Source organism: Elephas maximus, chromosome 10 (assembly GCF_024166365.1).
Source record: "Elephas maximus indicus isolate mEleMax1 chromosome 10, mEleMax1 primary haplotype, whole genome shotgun sequence".
Classification (NCBI taxonomy): Eukaryota; Metazoa; Chordata; class Mammalia; order Proboscidea; family Elephantidae; genus Elephas; species Elephas maximus.
Genome location: NC_064828.1, coordinates 91,707,927 through 91,728,762, shown reverse-complemented (window position 1 = coordinate 91,728,762; position 20,836 = coordinate 91,707,927). Strand labels below are relative to the sequence as shown.

General features: G+C 38.2%; 1 protein-coding gene across 1 annotated transcript in view; it reads right to left on the bottom strand.

Moving 5' to 3' along the window:
• The window catches only part of NRXN3 (neurexin 3), a 1,867,393-nt gene that overhangs the window by 1,133,704 nt on the left and 712,853 nt on the right, over positions 1 to 20,836 (bottom strand).

Below are 20,836 nucleotides of genomic sequence, written 5' to 3'. Positions count from 1 at the left end.
ATGTAATTTGGCCATTATGTAATGATGTTGTTATCCTCTATTTTGTGATCTGATGGGGTCATCCTCTATTTTTGCATAATGCAGATTTTCATATAATGACCCAGTCTTTGGAACCCAATCATGTCAATAAGTGAGCAGCGGGTGTATTCTGATGGGACCCAGTATTTCCCCACCCTCCATTGTCTTTTAAGAGCATTCATTTGATTCATCTTTAGATTAAACAAAGGTGAGTAAACCAAAACCAAACCCACTGCCATTGAGTCAAATCCAATTCACAGCAACCCTGCAGGACAGAGTAGGAAGGCCCCCATAGGGTTTCCAAGGCTGTAAATCTTTCGGGAAGTACACTGTCTCCTATGAAGCAGCTGGTGGGTTTGAACCACTGGCTTTTTGCTTAGCAGCTGAGCACTTAACCACTGTACTACCAGGGCTCCTTAAAGGTGAATACAGAATAACAAATCAGAAACCAAGTCTTTGGATACCATTGTTTCAAAGGTGGTGGTGAATGGGCAATTACTCCTGGAATGTTTCTCTTTGTCCCCCTCTCTTGACTATTTCCAAGGGTTTCTGCAGCAATGCTACATTAGTGTAATAATGTCCCAATTCTGCTTTCCAGTTGCTGATGACCCATTAGAGAAATAAGATGATAATTTAGACCCTTGAAGGCTGAGGTTCAGTAAAATTGGACAAGTTTCTTGACCTAGTCACAACTGGGTACAAGAGGAAGATAATCTTTGGGAAAGGGACATGTTCACCTAATATCATGGGCAAAGGTGACTAAGATCACAGCCGCTCAGGGAGGAGTGATTTTGCTAGCAAAATTACACCAGTCATAGACTTCAGTCCCTTAAGTGTCAACATTCAGCAATAAATCATGTTTCCATTCACTAGGAAAATGTGGTAGATCATTACATGTCATTTTGCCAAATATTTATAGAAAGCGTAACTCACAGGACTCAAGATTTGTGTTTTCACTGAGGGAAGACATCCAAGATCAATTAGGAATTTACAAAATGCATTATTAAAAGTCTACTAAAATTTAGAACAAGCCATGTTACATATAATAGGCAAAGTTTTAGTGGATACATGGTGGATAAAAATACCACCAAAACAAAAAACTTGGTTCTGGTAGTTGTAGTTAACTCGTCTGTAAAATTCAGATAACAGTAACACCTATTCCCAAGGCTGGCTTCATGGGCATTCAGCCAGTGTAGCTGCACAAGGACCTGTGCCCAAAAGGGGGCCCCAGGCTTGAGGTCTAATGCTTTGCAGACACTGTCTTGAAACTCTTAAGAATTTTACGTTTGAGTTCATGTGTTGTAAGTGAAGTTCAATGGGACAATGGGGCATGAGTCAGGGGCTTAGGGCCTCAGCTCAAGAGTGGTCTTGCCTCCTCTGGGGAAGTCTCTTGACCACCCCCGCTCTCTTATGCTCACCCAGCAATGACTGCCTCCCTCCGTCCCACAAGCAGAGTCATGGGGTAGGGTCCTTGGTGCCTGTGAGTATATGCACTTAGCCCATGAATATCCTCATGTTTGAGGGAGCATGACTTTAAATAAAAAAAGAGAAAAAAAAAAAAGAAGAAAGAAAAAGCACTGTGACAAGTTGAGAGAGACTGAGAAAAAAAAGAAAAAGCTTTTTTCCTACTTTTTGAACAAGGGGCTCTCATCTTCATTTTGCACTAGGCCCTGCAAATTATGTAGCTGTCCCTGCCTCCTGTGCATAACTCTTGTGAGAACTAAAGGAGATAATATATGTAACACTGGAGAATGTTATATAGCATGTACTAAGTGCTCATTAAATGTTAGCCAGTGTTATTTTTGCTGTTGTTGTTTCTCCTGCATATAGCTCGTCATGGACAAAGACATAAATGCATATCACTCGTACCATTCAACTTCACCAGGGCAGCTTAGCCTTTTTGGGGCTGAACCGAATGGCTGGTTTCTGTGCCTTTCTTCGAATAGGAGCCTTGCTCTTACTAATGTGACCCTACTGAGTGTGAGAAAAAAAAAGCCTGAATTCATTCTATACAAAATTCTAAACCGACTGCCACAAAACCCCTCTATTAAAACCTTGAAAGTTATCTCAAATACACTCAGCCTCTTTAAACACAGGTTCCAGCCCTGTCTCCTATGAAACGTTTGACAAAAGCAGCAATTCCCTTTGACAAATCAGAAAGGTCAGACAAGTACCCAGGAGGCCTTGGGAACTGGTATTTCTATTGTTGCAAGTTCAAATGATCAACGAGCAAGCAATTCAGGCCCTGAGGTACAAGGGCTATAAGAGCTTCCGTGTTTTTGATGCCTGTTTAAATGCCGGGATGATACTTATATGGCTGGGAGCTAAGCTTCTGTGTGGATATTTTTCTTCGTCGAATTATGTTATAGTGATGACTGATGATAATGAAGGTTGAGAATAGTACTGCAGGATCCACAGCTAATTTATGGCAGAGGCAGGTTTACCTGGACCCAAAGATTCTGCCCTTTCCAGTGGGTCAGACTACCACCCATGGTGGTGGTGGTGTTCTGTTGTTGGCTTTGCTTTGTTTCTCTGCTCTGATCATCTTCTTTGTTCTCATTAAGGATCAGTTTAAAGGTTAAACAGGTATGTAAAAATAATACAGGGATGGGTGTAGATTTCTCTCCAGGGTGGGTAAGACATAAAACCTGTACAATCTGACATGCATAGAACAATGCTGGACAAAAGTGATACATGCCTTACATTTCTGTTTGAACCACCACCATTTTGGCAAAAGAATTAACAGATTGCTTTGGAATTACCTTTCCTAATATTTAAGTATAGCCTTCAAACATCGTAGCATTTAGTTTGGATTTCTAAAAATATATTTTTTCTTTAGGAGCTGGGCATATGTCCTTATCACGGTCATCTATGGTATTTTCATCTGATCTGCCAAGATTCCTCTTTTTGTAAATTTGGAATAACTTTCCTCTTTCTAAGTAATCTGTATTCATCCATTCACATTTCTCCTACAGCCCAAAGTTCCAAATCACTGAACTGATTATTATTAATTAATTCAATAAATGTGCATTAATGCCTATTGCATTCCTGGCACTGTGTTAGGCAGTGAAGGTACAATGATGAATAGGACATATCCCTAACTATGAGGAGTCTAGAGAAGGGTTCGGGAGATAAACACATAAGCAAACAAATTAATAAATATGTAATGTGAGTTCTGAAAGAGATGCAAAGTGCTATGGGACTGCAGAGGTGGATGGACCAAGATCTCCCTGGGGTAGGAGGGAGGTTTCACCTAAAAGGTAACCTCTGAGCTGTCATGAAGGATAAGCATCAGTTGGCTAGCCAGATAAAAAAATAGATAGAGAGGTATAATATAGTGCACAAGGTAAAGCATGGACTCAGAAACAGGTGAAAGAGAGCTTGGGGGATTGGGATAACCACAGCTGTTTGCTAAAAAAAAAAAAAAGAAAAAAAAAACAGCTCTAGAGTGTAAGAAAAAGGGACAAGAGACTGGGAATACCAGAATACCAAGAGAAGGCCACAAAAGCATCACCTACATGAAGGGCAGTTTGGTAATGACAAAGATGAATGCAGTTATGGCATTCTAACATCACACTCTTCTTAGTTGTCTCTATGCCTATATGATAACTCCTAATTCATTCTCCACACACCCCCAAAAGCCAAATACATTGTAGTCACAAAAGTAAACAATGCCTTGTTATTGTTAGCTGTCATCAAGCTGGCCCCAGATTCAAGGAAACACCATGCCCAATGGAACAAAAAGCTGCCTGCTACTGGGCCATCCTGATTGGACCATTGTGATCCACAGGGTATTCATTGGCTGGTTTTTGGAAGTAGACCTTCAGGCCTTTCTTCCTAGTTTGTCTTAGCTTGGAAGCTCTGCTGAAACCTGTTCAGCATCATAGCAACGTGCAAGCCACCACTGATGGATGTGTGGCAGCCACACATGAGGTGCATTGGCTGGGAATAGAACCTGGGTGTCCCGCACGGAAGGTGAAAATTCTACCACTGAACCACCGATGTACCCAGATAATGCCTTAGAGACTAGTTATTAATAAGAATGCAACACTAATATACCTTTAAGCTTAGCTGCAGAAACTTGACTTTCAAAAGGCCAAAGTTTCAGAAGAACTACCTAAAGAAATAGGGTGTATTAGTGACCTTCAGGTGCTTGCCCTTGAGTGGAGGTCTGCATTCCCTTAAGCATCAACATTTTCAGCAATCGAACAGAAGAGGCAGTATGTGCAGTGGTTAGAAGCATGGGCTTTGGAAACAAACAGACTGAATCTGAAGCTGGGAAAAGCATGTCATATGACTAAGCCACCTTAGGATAATAACACCTACCTTATAAGATTGTGGTGAAGATTAAACAAGATAATCCAAGCAAACTAATCAGCCCAGCATCTAACACATAAAAAATAATCAATGTTTGCTTTTTTTTTACTATAATTCATAGCCATCTGTGAAATCAATGCACTTTCTATAATAGTAGCAAAGGTTGTCAAAATGTTATTGTAAGTGTCTTTGTGTACAGACTTAGTAGTATTCATTTTTGCTGTGACAAAGAAAAAACAAAGCAGTGGGAGTGGGGAGGATCCAGGGAAAATTTGGAGAGAGGGAGGAATGGGGTATTATCTTCACTTATGTTTAATTTTCATGCCTTTGAAATGTTCATCATGAAATTCCCACCTCTCTTAGTTTTCTACCAGGTAAGTAGGGGTGCGGTTAAGCTCAGTCCTGGATAAGTACCTGAGTATTTATATAATCATTAGGGTGATACAATGTCTAGCATTTCTATTTCTGACAACCATTAAGTTTCTTCCATTGGTTCCTTTGTCAAGAAAGAGTTTGCTTGTAAATAGCAATAAGAGAATTCAACAGTTTAGTTAAACTTTCCAACTATTTACAGACATGATCATGCAGTGTGAGTTTAGCCCCAACTATCAATTTATTTTCCTAAAGAGATGACGATCCTTCTCTAGGCAGGGATGACTAGCCCAATGGCGTCATCACATTTTCTGTATCCATCTTTTCTCTGGGAGATTGGAAACATACAGAACTTTTCTCCAGTGATAAAATATGTTGTTACGCTTATGGCTTTACTGCTCTATTATCAATATGTATGGATGCCCCTTTCTCTTTGTCTCTGGGCTTCTCTCTTGCACACATTTGTTCCTGCCATCTGCTGCTTCTATTCCTTTCACACTTTCCTTCTCTGTTGCTTTCTTCACCCCAGTCCTGTGGGTACCCTCTTGCTGCTAAGTGGTACAGCTCCTTCCTCCGGGGTACTGGGGAGGGAAGGAAGGAAAGGGCTTCCTGACGGACCATCACAGGAAAACCACTCACGGGTAATAAATAGGCTTCCTCCCTCCAACCTTAGTATTTTCTAGTTTTCTCACTTTCTATTCTCCCTGGAACAAAGGAGGAGCCCTTTGTTTATTGCTGTAGATTTTATCCTGCCCAAACTTGTAAATGACACCATTTCCACTTCTCTGTCATAGCCTAGATTTCAGAATTAAATCACATTTTATTCCTACTGCTGTTCATTCTACAACCAAGAGTTTAAGTCATAATATCCTCCCTAATTTGGCACTTTTGCAGTGGCTTTTTTTTTTTTTTAATTTTTACTAATTCTGAAGAAAAATATCACCATTTTCAGCGTCATTATTAAAAAGATGTCCTTATTTAGGTAGCAAAGAGTGATCATTTGATTAGAAATCAGAAAACTAAATTTATGAAGACCCATGCTTGTTACTCATCACCCCTGACTTCCACAAACCTCAGTTTCCTCATTTGTACTATGTGGATATTAAAAAATGCACTCCACAGGCCTACTGGTTCATAAACATTCAAAGACTTTGCTACAGGGGAAGTAATCTCTATTACAATTTACCTCTCTTTTGGAGCACATATGCCTTTTAATATTTTTTTCTGCTGCGATACAACTTCAGCCATTCAGGAAGATGGACACTTAGACTATTACGACTAAACGCCAATCCTCTTGTTTTCACCCCTTGCCACCTCTCTCTTGCTTCCTATTCCCTAATTGAGTCCCTCGCAGTAGCCACTAAGAGCACTGCAGCTGACAGAGGGCTGACACATGGCTTGGTGGATGGCAGCACAATGATTTCGTATACAGATATTATATATTCATATTCACTCTGAAACAACTTCATTTTGAGAGGGAAAATGTATTGATTCTGTTAAGGGTTACTTCTCTACCTTCTAATAAACTCTGAATTAGGAAGCCATGTAATTTCAGTCATTTAGTCAACAGAACAGCCAGAAAAATTACTCCACTTCCTTTAAGGAATGTCCCCTGGTCTCTAAGTTTTCTTTCCAACATTGACTCCAAAATTGAGAAACACTATATTTGCTGAGATGCTCTGAATCAATAGGCAAGTTTACACTTCATGGTTAATTGTTCTTGAAGTTCTAGAATTCAAATTATACTCTTCTACTCTATTCCATATGGGTGAGATTTTAAGTAGCTTCAACAACAGCAACTATATATATATATATATATATATATATATATATGTGTGTGTGTATATATATATATTTTAGGTATAATGGAAAGCGAAGTACATTCATGAATGCATTTATCTTGTTATGAAAGAGGAATGGGGAATTTTGGTTCATAACATTCACATGCCAAATGGTCACTGCACATCCCATACCTCAAATATAAAGTTGCCTGTTATGGATTGAATTGTGTCCCCCCAAAACCTTTGTTAACTTGGCTAGGCTATGACTCCCAGTAACGTATGGTTGTCCACCATTTCGTGATCTGATGTGATTATCCTATACATTGTAAATCCTAACCTCTATGATGTTAATGATGCAGGATTAGAGTCAGTTACGTTAATGAGGCAGGACTCAATCTACAAGATTAGGTTGTGTCTTAAATCAAACCCTTTTGAGATATAAAAGTGAGAAGCCAGCAGAGAAGAGAAGGACCTCATACCATCAAAAAAGAAATGCTGGGAGCAGAGCTCATCCTCTGAACCCAGGATCTCTGTGCTGAGAAGCGCCTAGACCAGGGGAAGATTGGTGACAAGGACATTCCCCCAGAACCAACAGAGAGAGAAAGCCTTCCCCTAGAGCTGGTGCCCTGAATTCAGGCCTCCGAGACTGTGAGAGAATACATTTCTGCTTGTGGTATTTCTGTTACAGCAGCGGTAGATAACTAAGACATCAACCCTCCTATTTTTCAAAATATAAATGGTTCCTAACACTAATACTTGCTGAATATGTCACATTGCAAAACTGACTATGGTAATTAGATAAATAAAATAGATCAAAATACATAAAGGAATCTTCAAAAGTTAGAAGGAAAGATGGAAACATCATTTTTACTAAAAAATGTTGTTATTGTTAGGTGCCATGGACTCAATTTCCACTCATAGTGACCCCATATGACAGAGTAAAACCTCCCAATAGAGTTTTCTAGGCTGTAATCTTTAAGGGACCAAATCACCAGGTCTTTCTCCCACGGAGTGAATGCGTGGGTTCGAGCAACCGACTTTTTGGTTAGTAGCCAAGTGCTTAACCACTGTGCCACCAGGGCTCCTTTACTAAAAATTACAGTGCCAGAAATACCAACTGTTGAAAGAAGAGCAAGAAAACCACCTGTGTAACTCCAAGAGGATGGTTAGATGATGGAGAGTGAACAAAAACAAAAAAAAAAAAATTCAGGAAAAAGACCTGGCTAAATAGACCAGTGCTCAGGGTCTCAAAGTGAGAAATACACATACAATTGAGAAGAAATGAGCTGGCTATGGATCTCAACATACTGACTCGTCATGCAAATTATGCTTCCACAAATTGGTTAAAACCAAACCACAACATCTCGTAAAAAGAGGGCTACTCCTCTCTCCTCTTGGTGAAGTAGCCCTCCTTTCTCACTGTGATCTGCAGTAACTTGGTGAATTTTAAAACCATGAACATAAATGTACCAAGAGAGCCAAACAGACGGTAATGTTCTCAGCAAGAAGCTTACTCCCTTCCTGCAGAACCTGTTATCTCTCTGGCTCTATTTTGTTTTAGTTCCTGTTTTGATCACACTAAAATGACATTAAAAGATATTAAAGTCAGAAATATGATGATATCAACTAAGGATACCATCTAATCAGATCTGTGCATTTTAAAGATAATAGTTTCAATTTAGAATACTATTAGGCTTTTATTAAAATGACATCAGGGTAAGAACTCACAAATTTAAAATACTTTGATTAGTTTTGGGCTTACATCAAGTATTTGTTTATCAAAATGCGCCAAGGGGGGAAAAAATTCTAATATGGCACAAAGATGGTCTCACTAACAGTCTTACTAGTGATGTTACTGATGCAGAATCCAATAGGACTCTGACGGCCTAAGAAAAGAGTTTATTATTGACCTGAGTAATTGACCAGAGAAAACAGGGATGCTCATTTCATAGACATCTACTAAGCTGCCTAGAGGCATAGTCTGATAAACGTATGGCTATCCATTCTTAAAAAAGTACAGTACTCAAAAGAGTATCTTTTTGGTTGAGAGACTTTGATCATATTTATTCTCCTCCTCTTCCTCTTTCTTTTCCTCCTCCTCTTCCTTCTACATCATCAATCATCATCATCATCACTGCATATCTGGCATATGTTATGTGCCAGGGTCTGTTCTTCTCAAAAAGGTAGATACTATAAATATCCTCATTTTACAGTTGAAGAAACTGAGAGGTGAAGTAATGCACCGAAGACACATAGCTCATTAGTGGTATAGGTAAGGGTTGAATCCAGGCTATTTGGCTACAGAATCCTCTTGGAAATTGCACTACAATGCCTTCTCTGCTGGGATCTGAACACAGATAACTGGGAATATGGGAGAGAATCACACAGAACAAAAAAGTACTACAGTATATTGCCACTTCTGTCTACCACCCCTGTTTATTGAAAAGCGATTAGCATATGAACTGCTTTTATAACAGGTTCCTATTAAGAGATTTCCAGGATGAGTCATCACAAAGGTTTTAGATGACAGTAGTCCCCAGATATACTTAAAGAAGTGAAAACATAGAAGAAAAAGGTCTATGGGTGATAAGAGGCTTCCATATGAATATGTGACAGCAACATTTTGAGGAGCTATTTTGAGAAAATGAACAAAAATTTGGCAATACACTGTTTGGCAAGGTTGGGAAGAAAGAAAGGCTCTCTTATCTTGCTTGCTGTCAATTTGTACAACCTCTTTGGAATACAATTTGGCAATAGCTATCAAAATTTATAACTCACTTATCCTTTGACAAAGCAATTCTACTCTTAGTGATGTATTTAGTGGATATTCTTATACACATACGCAAAGACAATGAACAAAAATACATTTTCCTATTTTTTTTTCAGTAGAAGACTTTAGAAAAATCTAAATGTACATCAGTAAGGTCCTGCTTAAATTAATTATGATACGCCCATAAAATATCATGTGACCTTTAAAAAGAATAGAGTAGATCTCTGTATTTGTACATGGAATAGTCCCTAAAATCTATTAAATATAAAAGAGCAAAATGCAGAAGAGTATGTTAACATTTGTGTCAATAGAAGAAAGAGGAGAAAGAGGAGGAGATGCTTATAACTATGTGTTATTAGATACCCATAGACTATCCCTGTAAGAATATAAAAAGAAAAATCCCAAATAATTTTGGTTGCTTTTGAGAAGGGGAACCTGGGAACTAAGATCAGGATTAAGAGGGGGAATTTTCACAATTTTGCGTTTTGTTTCATGTATAATTTTTTAACTGTTTAAAAATAAAACCAATCTGATAATGTTAAATTGTTAGGAAGTACTCTCACTATTATACTCAGGTCTTGCCTATTGATACCATTAATATACTTAGACGTGGGGGGTTCTATATGTTACAAGAAACGTAAAATTTTCAAGAATAAAATTATACATTTTTTTAAAATCAGATTTTGAGAAAAGTTGAGGTAGATTGTAATTTAGTATGGAGACAGAAAGTCTAGGTGTGATAATTTCATAGTTCAATAGATACTAGATTCTTATATATAGGACTCTGTTTTGTTATGTTCCATCTTCCCTAAAACTCTAATCAGAGAAACAACCTTGTCAGGCAAATGGCTGATTGTAATGGTTACCAGACTCTTGGAATAGATACCGAAGAGGGTTCTATCGTAATTTCCTTCCCGATAGACTTTTAAAAGTGAAGAAGTCAGCTTTCCCGGTTCACCTGAGGCAAGTGTTTCTGGGTTAAAGAGATTATTAGCTAAATGATTCAGTTCTGGGATTCCCAGATAAACCAGGCCTCATGAGGAGGTCACACAATCTAGCAACATAGAAAAGACAGAGAAAAAGAAAGACAAGGAAACCGCAAGCATATTGTCTATATTTCCGTGCTCCGAGCTATGCCTAAATTAACCAAGAACCATCTACACACTGCTGACTTTGCCAAAACACTAAAAAGTGATTCTGCTTTGAAACCAGAAGCAGAGAAGCAAAGTCAAAAGACCTGTGCTAGACAAGCAGTTGAAAGAGAAGGAGTTTGAATATGAGCAAAAGAGAAAAAATACTCTTGTCAGAACTAACAGCATTCAGAGGTATGATCTGGAGATACAGTATCATTCCGACGTTGCTTTCATATACCTCTGATGTTTTTGTACACGTTTGTGATAACTCAAAGACAGCAAAGTGTATGGGAAGTGGACAAGATTACCAAGTCTGTTCTCTGACACAAATGACTCTACTGTGGCACTTGAGCGTTTTAAGGCTGGTATATTTTTCTATTGTACTGTATTCCTTTTCTCCTCTATGTCTAAGAAGAAAAAATTTGCCTCGTTACAGATAAGTTAGTAAGGCTACAAGTTCAAAGCAACTATTGGGTGGGGGGGGCAGTTCCTATATGTATCTAAACAATTAGTCATACACAGAAACTCACAATTCACATGTCATACAGACATACCCCTTTTTAGAAAGACTGGAAAAATGGCCACTACACAAAGGAGTTAGCTCTTTGAGAAGAGGGAAACGAGAAGGGGAAATAATGATATTTCATTAAGAATTGTCTACTATTTTCATTCATACTGCCCTCATAATTAATATGAGTTCACAATTTTCATTCATACTATACATGGCTTGAACAGGATAGAAGGAAGTAGTGGATAAGAAATCATAAGGAAGAGTCACAATCAGACATAGTAAAAGACAACAAACCATTTTCCAGACATTCATTTAAGCAGGCATCCAAGAGACCAATGAGAAATTCATACCTGTTTTCAAAACTGCATACCTTTTAGGTGACTGCCAACCTCATGGAACTGGAACCTTAAGGAACAGGTAGTTTCCTCCAGGAATTCTCCAGAAAGTAGTACTGTTTTCTTTAGCAATGCTCCAGGTCACCCTGGAGTTCAAGTCACCACGATGACTGCCAACTCTGTTGTTCTTTTACAATTTAAAAATAAGGTCTAGGCAAGAGTTTTCCCTATAAAATGGGTTTAACTACATTTCTGTCAAATGAATCAAATCTGGAAATGACCCCAATTCAACCAAAGATATTGATTTACATACTGTCTTATATGTCTCTAAAGTATACTAATTTATTTTAGCAAATAAATTTACTAAGAATCATCGAATTGTATACTTACAGCCTGAGATGGCACTCTTGGAAGATTTAGAAAGCAGGGGTAGTAAGATTTGGGATGAGTAATGATAAGTATATTGCAGAGCATACGAGGAGAAACGAAATATTGAAAAAGAGAAGGTAAGAGAAGGGGAAAGGCAGAGAAGCTGACTAGAAAATTATTTCTCCTTCTTGGTAGGAAACCCTTGGCATAGAGCTGGGCTATGACCACTGACAGAAGGGTCCATCGAAAAAGCCTTAAGAAAGGAGACTAGAAGAAAGCTCTGCTTTTGTGTCAAGATCACATGGCCATTTGCTCCCTCTTTACACTGGAAGGCCATCCTCCTTTTTCATGCTCTTCTCTCCATTCAAACAAGTATCACATAAACCCTTGGAAACAGCCATTGCCTGGAACAAACAACACTTTGAGACAATGAATGGAGGAAAAAAAAATGTGATGTCATTCAGCACTTTACCTGAGTGACTTTTCAGAAGATAGGCACTCTGGAAAAACATACCCAAGAACTACAGGAAAATTTCATGAACTTATATTTAAACTTGATTCAAGCTTAATTCAGTATGTCCCTTCAAAGGAAAAAAGAAGGTATTTTGAAACTTGAGCAATGACACTTTATGACTTTATTGAAATGATGGCAAGAGACAAGTCTGAGGGGTGAGAAAAAAAGGCCCCTTCCCTCTCAAACTCAGGCTGAAAATCTATCCTTTCTCTTATGCCCTCATATTTAAAAATCAGGCACAATGACTGACCCACACACCTACCAAAGAAACCTCTTGAGATTCTAGGACCTCTGCTGTAAAGTCAGTGAGAAGGGAAGTTTAGACATTCTAATTACCTGTAATTGCTTTCTCTCCTAATTTGCTGGCATAGTCTTCTCAGACTTTTCCACCCCAGTGCCAATAATGCCAGGGATAGAATAAAGGAAACACAATAAAAATAAAACGCCTTTGAATTCTTATGGCTTATCTTAAAGATTCATGCTTATTAGCATTCTTCTGCATAGTATATCATACCAAATGACACTTGGTTCCAATATCATTTTTTACTTCAAATCAAGAATTAAAATTGACTTCAGGAAAATGTATCACATTTATTTTGTGGCTCTACATAACCCTTAGTAAACCTCCACTTATCCTGTTCTCAGTTCTAAAGGTCTTAGTTTAAATGAGCCATGCTTTTTTTGAGTCAACCACTGTTCAACCAATAGATACTATATATTATTTCTCTGATAATGTTGCCAAAATTAACTTTATCATAAGAATTAAAAAATGTCTTCCAAAATCTAATCTTGACTCTACCTAAATATTGAATTAAAACCAGTGGCAGTCTTTCTATACTGTGAACAAAACTGAGAATACAACTTTGCTGACAAATTCCCAAACTGCTTTTCAGTTCTAAATAGAAGATCTTGAATCAAACTTAGGAAACCTACTGATATTTGTGTGCTGAGGAGAGTTGCTGTCTTCCCAGGAAAGAGAATGCTGCAGCTTGCCTTACGATGAAGTTCCATGGCTGATTAGATGTAATTAACTCCAAAAAAGGTGTGGAAGTCCTGATATCCTGATCAAATTACCTCCTCACTTCTCTGTTCTCCAGATAAGTCTCTGAAGCCAGAAGATGCTAGATTCAACTTTGGAAGAGGCTTTCAACCTTTATTCTCAACTTCTTATTTTCTTTTGGAAACTGATACAAAAAGAACGGGAAATCTTTCCAAAGACATGCTACTTAAAAGAAAATGAAAAAGAAGAAGGAGAAGAAGCAACAGTCAACGGCAGCAGCTAGATGCAAATGGCTACATATTACATGATTCCATTTATATGACATATTCAGAAAAGGCAAACTTATAGAGACAGAAATTAGCAGCTCCCTAGGACTGAAGGTGGAGCAAGGATTAACTGTGAAAGGATAAAACGGAAATTTTAGGGTGATGAAATTGTTCTAAAAGAGGATTGTGTTGATATTTGGGCAACTCTATATATTTACTAAAAATCATTTACTTGTATACTTACAATGGCTAAATATTGTGGTATGTAAATTATACTTCAATAAAGCTGCTTAAAAAAAAAGAGAAACCTCCAAGCTTTAGAGAAAAAAGATATTTCAATTAAGCTTTAATGATGTAATTATCATGACAAATTTTTGGTTAATTAGAAATATGTAAACACAGCAAAACAGGACAATGGTAAGAATAACTGAAAGTGATGATGCCAATACAAGCATAAAGTACACCACTTAAGGAAGTGGTTGTTTACGTATTTTTGTTTGTTTGTTTTTTCAATTTCCTCTCCTTCTCTTTCTGTTAATTTATATGATATATATGTAGATTTGGACTTCATTCCAATATACATCCAATAACACATCTCCCATCAAGAAAGAAAGTTAAAAGATTTAATATGATAGAATAAACAAGCTAATGAAAGGATAAAATTTGATTATTTCCTTTACTTTGAGATCGTTCCTACAGAAGAACTCTAACAAGGAAGAATCCAAAATGATGAGATCATACTAAGAATTATGTATGTCTGATGCTCAAACAATCCCATTTTCTCTTCTTAGGTGTACAGAAGACTACATTTCCCAGCATCCCTTGCAGTTGGATGAGGAAACCTACTGATATTTGTGTGCTGATGAGGGTAGAATGTGGTCAGAAGAGATGTATGCCATTTCCAGACAAGACAATAAAACTTACTGGACAATCTTCCAAGCTCTTCCAATCTTCAACACCCTTTTCCCTATGGATATAGCTGGAGTGAGGAAGCCCCAAGTGGTAGAAGCAACCGATGGAAGGAGCCTAGATCCCTGAATTACTTCTTTAAAGAGAGCTGACCAAGACAGCTGCACAGCTGGCATTGTACTTTGCCTGAGCAAGATATAAACCTTTCTTTTGTCATGTTACTGAAATTTTGGGGCTGTTTGTTATAGCTGTTAGTATTCATTACGCTAATACACTGCAGGACTCAAAGCCCATTCCTTCCTTTCTTCCTTTCATCCCCTAGGCTTGATCTTCCCTTATGCTCATGCTTCCTCTATCTCTTCCCATTTTCCTACCTTGATGACTCCAGTTAATGTTTGTGTCTGAGGATGAAATGTGTCAATAGTATTTAGGCTGCAGATCATTAAGAACCTCCTTCAAGAGCTAGGATATTTAAATGGAATAAGATGAAAATAACAGGTTCCAATTCTTCATTCTGTAGAGCCAGAGTGTCTCTCAAATCTTTGGTCAAAATGTTGCATTATCACCCAGAGCAATGTTTTGCCCATCCTTCTAAAAACTCCCGAAAAAGATAAATGCCAGTAAAGAAATATCTGAGTTGGCAGCCACCTTTGGGATCATGAACTTTGTGTTTATTATCTGAAGCTTTTGGTAGTGGAGAAGTGCATGATGGTTGCTCTACAGCTTTTTGTCCACTCTTGAGAGTTATTTCCCAAAGACAACAAATAACCATTTCAATTCATTTTCAAGTTATTTCATTAGCCAGGTGCCTTTTCCTCCTTTTCTGCATAAAGAGCCAATGCAAGGAAAGAAGAGAGGACCTGCCCCATTTCAGAAACAACACCCAAGCCATACTCAACCCATTACCATCACCCCACCCTTCTTCTTGTCAACCCCAGCTACCCCCAACTCTGCAATTAAAAAAATAAAATTCAAAGAAAAAACAGCTCATAAAATTGTAAACAAAATAAAGTCAGTTTTTTTTTTTTTTTTAAAGAACAAAATGAAACTTGAGGGAAAACTTACTGGAGTTACAGTTTATCCTGATACAGTCTAGATGGGGAAAAATAAATGAAAGATGAAATTGCATCCTTCAAGGTAACAGCTGCAGACATCCAAAAACAATCAGTCCACCCTTCCGGGGACAGACACACGCAAGAAATGTGGCCATTTTATATATATACAGTATGTACAAGTTTAAGGGTGGGTGTATATGTACAGTATATTATTTAGTAAAGCCAGATACATATATATATACACACACACACATATATATACACATATGTATAGAGATATATACTGGTATACATATATATCCACAATAGACACTGAGTAGGCTTTTTTTTTCCAAAAAAACTATTCATTTATATTGATTATTTCACACCTGAACTTTGAAATATTAATTTTGTTAAACTTGGCAAATTAGGCAAAAATTTTCCCACCAAATGTAAGTTATATCCTGTTTTCCCCTACATTTAATTTTCTTAAAATTTATTTTTAGAAATAGCATTAACACAATTTTTCTATTAGTATTCCAAAGATATATCACCAGTCTGACACATTGTATCATTTAAAAAAAGCTGTCCATGAAGTTTCTCAGTGCAGTATTTAACCCTTTCTCTTTTTCTAAAAACAAACTCCCTCCACCCTCTCCTTAGGTCAGGCCCCAAATGCTACAGAAATCTATAAAGGCAGACTTGCCATCATCCCTACAGGCAAGGAAAGGGTTAATACTACCTGGTCATTTCCTGTCATAAAATGGCCACTTGCAAACAGCTAACCGCACAAACACCCATCCCAGATTTTAGAGAGGTGGGGTTGGGTGAAGAGTATAAGGAGTTTTATGAGGCTATCACAATTGATTGGGTTCTCTCATTAATATTATTTCAAAGGCTCCCAGACCAACCCACTCATGACACCCATCTTCGCCTTCCCGCCTGAATGCTCAGACTAAATCAAGTGCCTACAGCATTCCGGGAGAAGGTGGGACAGGCACATGTGGAGGTGGCCTCAGGCACCTTTGACAACCCTGCCTATTTCACTCTGATTCTGCATCTTGAAGAGAGGGAAAGAAAAAAAAAAAAAATCAATATCTTTTAATAGGTAAGGGAGGGTAAAAATGGGTAGCTAACTGTCTGGTAACCAGACAATTTTGTTATCCCAGAGATCAGAGTATCTATAATTTTATTAAAATCTGTTTGAGAGTCACGGACACATATCCCTAAAAGTTCTTGACTACAGTCAATGGGCATTAGCAGGGGAAATGGGCAGAAATGGTAACAAATGTCTCAAATTAATTGTTAAACCAAGCTGCCCTGTTAAACTTATGGTTGGTTTATGATAGAAGGAATTCCAATAAGAATTTCTCTTAGGTTGGACATTAAAAAGTAGAGGCAAAATTATAAAGAAAAGGAAGAAAGTTAAATAGGAAAAAAATACAGTAACAAACTATGTTCTTCTGTGTAAGGTTGACCCAATAGTTTTTGGAGGACTTGTCAAGGTCACAATGCCACCATTTGAATTTTTCCATGCAAACCATTTTAAGCTAACAAGTGAAAAAAGAGTCGGTGGCAAATGACGGGGCAGAATGAAACTATGAGAATCCAGATAAGAGCAATTTATACACCCAGTCATTCTGAGGAAGGAAGCAGGAAGCTTATTTGTTCCCCGGAAGAACATCTCTTGAGAAAAATCTGGGTTTGATTTCGTGCGGTTAGGTTTGTCATGTGTCGTCAACCGCAACAGAAAAGTGGGAGCAAACAGCCCTGGAGCAACTGGTACGATCACCAGACAGAGGAGGCCATGCCCCTGGTGAGGACTGGGAAGAGGGAGGGTGGATAGGGAAGAACAGGTGGGAACTTTAGCTCTTGGTTACACCTACCATCACCCAAAGCTGCTGAAATGCCTTTTCCTGACTCAGTAAAGAGAGAGAGGAAACAGGTGTGTGGACATACTTAAAAGGGAGGGAAAGGGCTTAAGGCAACAATCCTGAGAACTATAAACAAAAAGTGGTTTTCTTTGGTCTCTACGCACCTGAAGATTTTATTATTAGACAGGGACCTGGTCTAGGGGTAGGTGTTGGGTTTATTTGTCCTTCTCAGTTCACCCAAATGACTCCATGTGAAGTGAATGCTGTCTTTAAACCAATGTGAAGAGTTGGAGCCTTCAAGGTGGCAAGACAATTTGGTCATTTCAAGTCAATAAGTGGATAATTATTTTACTTTACCTGATGAATAAACGGTTTGAGGTGAAAACCTACCGCAGTCCCTTGTTTATAAGCTAAGGGAAAAGTGGTCTTAATAGTGAGTTGTTTTTGTTTGTTTGTGTTTGTTTTACAATACATGAGTCACGGGAATTGGCTTGGGAAGGCAATTTCATTTAGATTTGAGTTTGGTAGCTGCCAAAGTTCCAATTCTTCTTGAAAGAAATCTGCCTGAGTCTCAGTACGGTGTTTGAAGTGTGTGTGTTGCTTGCTTGGTTTTATTTAGTTTTGTCTTATTTCAGTAAGTCAGGAGAGATGATTATTTCCACACTGATAAGCTTTGAGTTGAGCATGGAAGAGGTAAATGATTTTAGTATTTCTGTATCTTCAATGATGTGTATAATAAACAGTAGTCAGCAAGTCCATGTTTCCAGAGGGAGAATGTCTCGAGAATCCGAATGCAATTAACCACACTGCAAGACATTACTTCAGAGCCTCCTGCCACTGAAGAGGGCTCCCAGCACTCTGCTGAGGATTCTAAAGGGCCACAGTTGAAGCTGTACCAATACCAACTGGCTTCCCTTCAGGAGGCTTAAATCAAATTGGGCACTAATGAACAGGGATATTCCCTCTGTGCATGTGTTAAAGGTGACCATCATAAACGCAGTTCAATGTCATTACGACTGTCACATCACTGATCCACAGTGTTGATCTGTGGAGGTGAGATAGCCCACGCTAATCTAGCAATTTAGAGACATGGGTTCTAGTTCCTGCTCTGCTACCAACTTTCTGTGTGAGCTTTGAAAAGTCATATATTTTGTTGTTTACAAATCCATAAAGGTAAACACAAAAACATTTTTTTATCTCACAAAAATAATTGAGATTGAAATGAGACAAGGTGTTTTAAATCTTTAACATACTCTGATAATTAAAATACTACCATTATTTTTATAATTCTAAAAGATCAAAATATGGTTGATCAGTAGCCAACTTCACAACTTTTTAAAACACCTGGTATGTCTTATACTATCAAAGACATTTTTCATGCCTGCTACTACCACATATAGCTATTTTTAGAAAGTATGGTTCTTGGAAAAGCCTAGTTTCTTTGACGCTTAGAAAGCATGTTACGTTAGAGAGATATAAACTAGGTTTTTATGTCCTCAGCTTATATGTGTGGCCAATGTGAAACAAACTGGAATATCAGGTGTATTGTGTACTAGAGAAGAGACACAACTTGAGGGGTGAACAACCAAGATGATAGTTTCACATTAGTCCTTGGGCAATGCATGTGAAGGCAAACTCTGCTTGGAAATGTTTTCTTCTACACGCAAGAGAAAGGAACAATGAACTCATAACAAGGACAAAGAAAACATGTATGGATGGGTATATTTGAAGGGTGTGGAAGGAGAATCTTTGAACAAAGCATGAATCTGAGAAGTTGTATATATACAGCAGAGGAATTTAAGTTTTCCATGTTAGGTTTGAAGGAAAAAATCATTAAGTTCAAACAGATAATTGTGGAAAACCATACCCTTCAGGGAAAAAATAAACCATTATTGCTTCTGAAGGAGCATCATGCTCTCTAGGGAGGGGCTCCATTTTGCCTAGAAAATTTCAATTTTGGAGGCACTAGATTGATGCTGTGCTGAAAGGAGCCAAAAACAAAAGCAAAGCCTTTTGGAAAACTACATCTCCTCGATTTTGGTCAGGGTTAAAATAAAAAGAGGATCCTTCCATGAATACACATGGGATCGGTGAGTCACTCTGTGTGTGTGTATGAGTGTGTGTGTGTGTATGTAGAAGAGAGAGAGAAAAAAAATCTGCCCATCTCTATCTTCATCCCTTTTACCCCCTTCCAATTTTCTTCCTCAGATGTGACACTTGTCACAGTTGGCTTTCTAATCTTGAGAAAATAACACCTAACAAAGAAAAAAAAAATGCCTGTTTAAAGACACAAGGTACACTCTCCCAGGACTACTAGGAGCTGAATCGTCCTTTTATCTTTTTTTTCTGTCTTACTTTGAAATAGAGACAGAGTTAAACCCGTCTTCATCTTTTTTGTGAGCTAGTTAGGGGGTTATACTTGTTTTTTAGTCTTTTTGTTTTTACTATGATTTTACAGAAAAGTAGTCCATCAGCTACTGGTTGCAGGTTTGAGGTAATATACTCTTTTGCTGGTTTGTTTGAGGGGGAGGCTGGTGTGGGGAAGGCAAGGTGGGAGGGACAGGGGTATGCCAGCCCCTGCAGGCTGCTCAGTACACTCTGTTCTCAAGGCTGTTTGCTATGCGGGCCGCAGGCTTTGGGCCTTTGAAGGGTTGAATACCATCTTTTGATTTACCATGGTTGATGGTGGGGAAGACTTGGAAAATCAAGAACACAGAAAAAGATCCAGCAAAAGAGAAAAAACAAAACCCAAAGTAACCAAACGCACACACACAAACAAAAGAAAAACCAAGAGACACGCTGACAACAGAAATCAAATGAGGACGGACAAGAAAAAGGGCACAGTGTTATTAAAGCTGCAAACTGGAAGGAAGAAAAAAAAAAAGACATAACTAAATAAGTCACTGCTCAAAACAGTCTGTGGCCTAGAGATTTTAGGATGGTAGTGTAGGCATTGTGCAAGTGTGACCAGTTGACCTGCGAGCAGATTAAGAAAGGCATGGATTCACAAACCCTGCCCTCCTGATAGGCCATCTAAGGTTTTGTCACGTTCTTGCTTCTGATTCATTTGCCTTTCATGTCTTCTCCGTGCCCCTGACAAGCTAATCTACTGACACATTTGTGGAGGAGCTCTGGGTCCAAAAATATTCAACATATTCGAACAAACCCAAAGGCTTAGGAAGTTTGGGTTCAGCTATATCACTAACCTGTCAACACTGGGCATTGACCTCATGATGCCAAGAGATTGCCAAAAAGACTTTCTGATGAATAGAGCCGCAGAATTAAAGTTTTTTTCTTTTCTCATCTAAACACCAAGAGGCCCCCATTCTCCATAGAAGGTTAATAATAAGAATTCAGTAAAGAGGGTCAGTAGCAACAGAAAATATGAGGCCATAAAAAAGAAATTTTCCAAAGTATCTTTTAGAGATAATTACAGTGAAAGAACAGGTCCATTCCCAATAAAGCTACAAATCTGAAGTTGTCATAATATTTTAACACCAAGGGAAATGGATATGTGCTATGGAAGTAGGACAGAGTAACTAGGGAGTAAGACTGTGAGATTCACAATCTTTGTACAAAGGGCTCCTGAATGATGGTTAAGAGTATCAGGAAGGAAGATGGGGTTGCATAGCA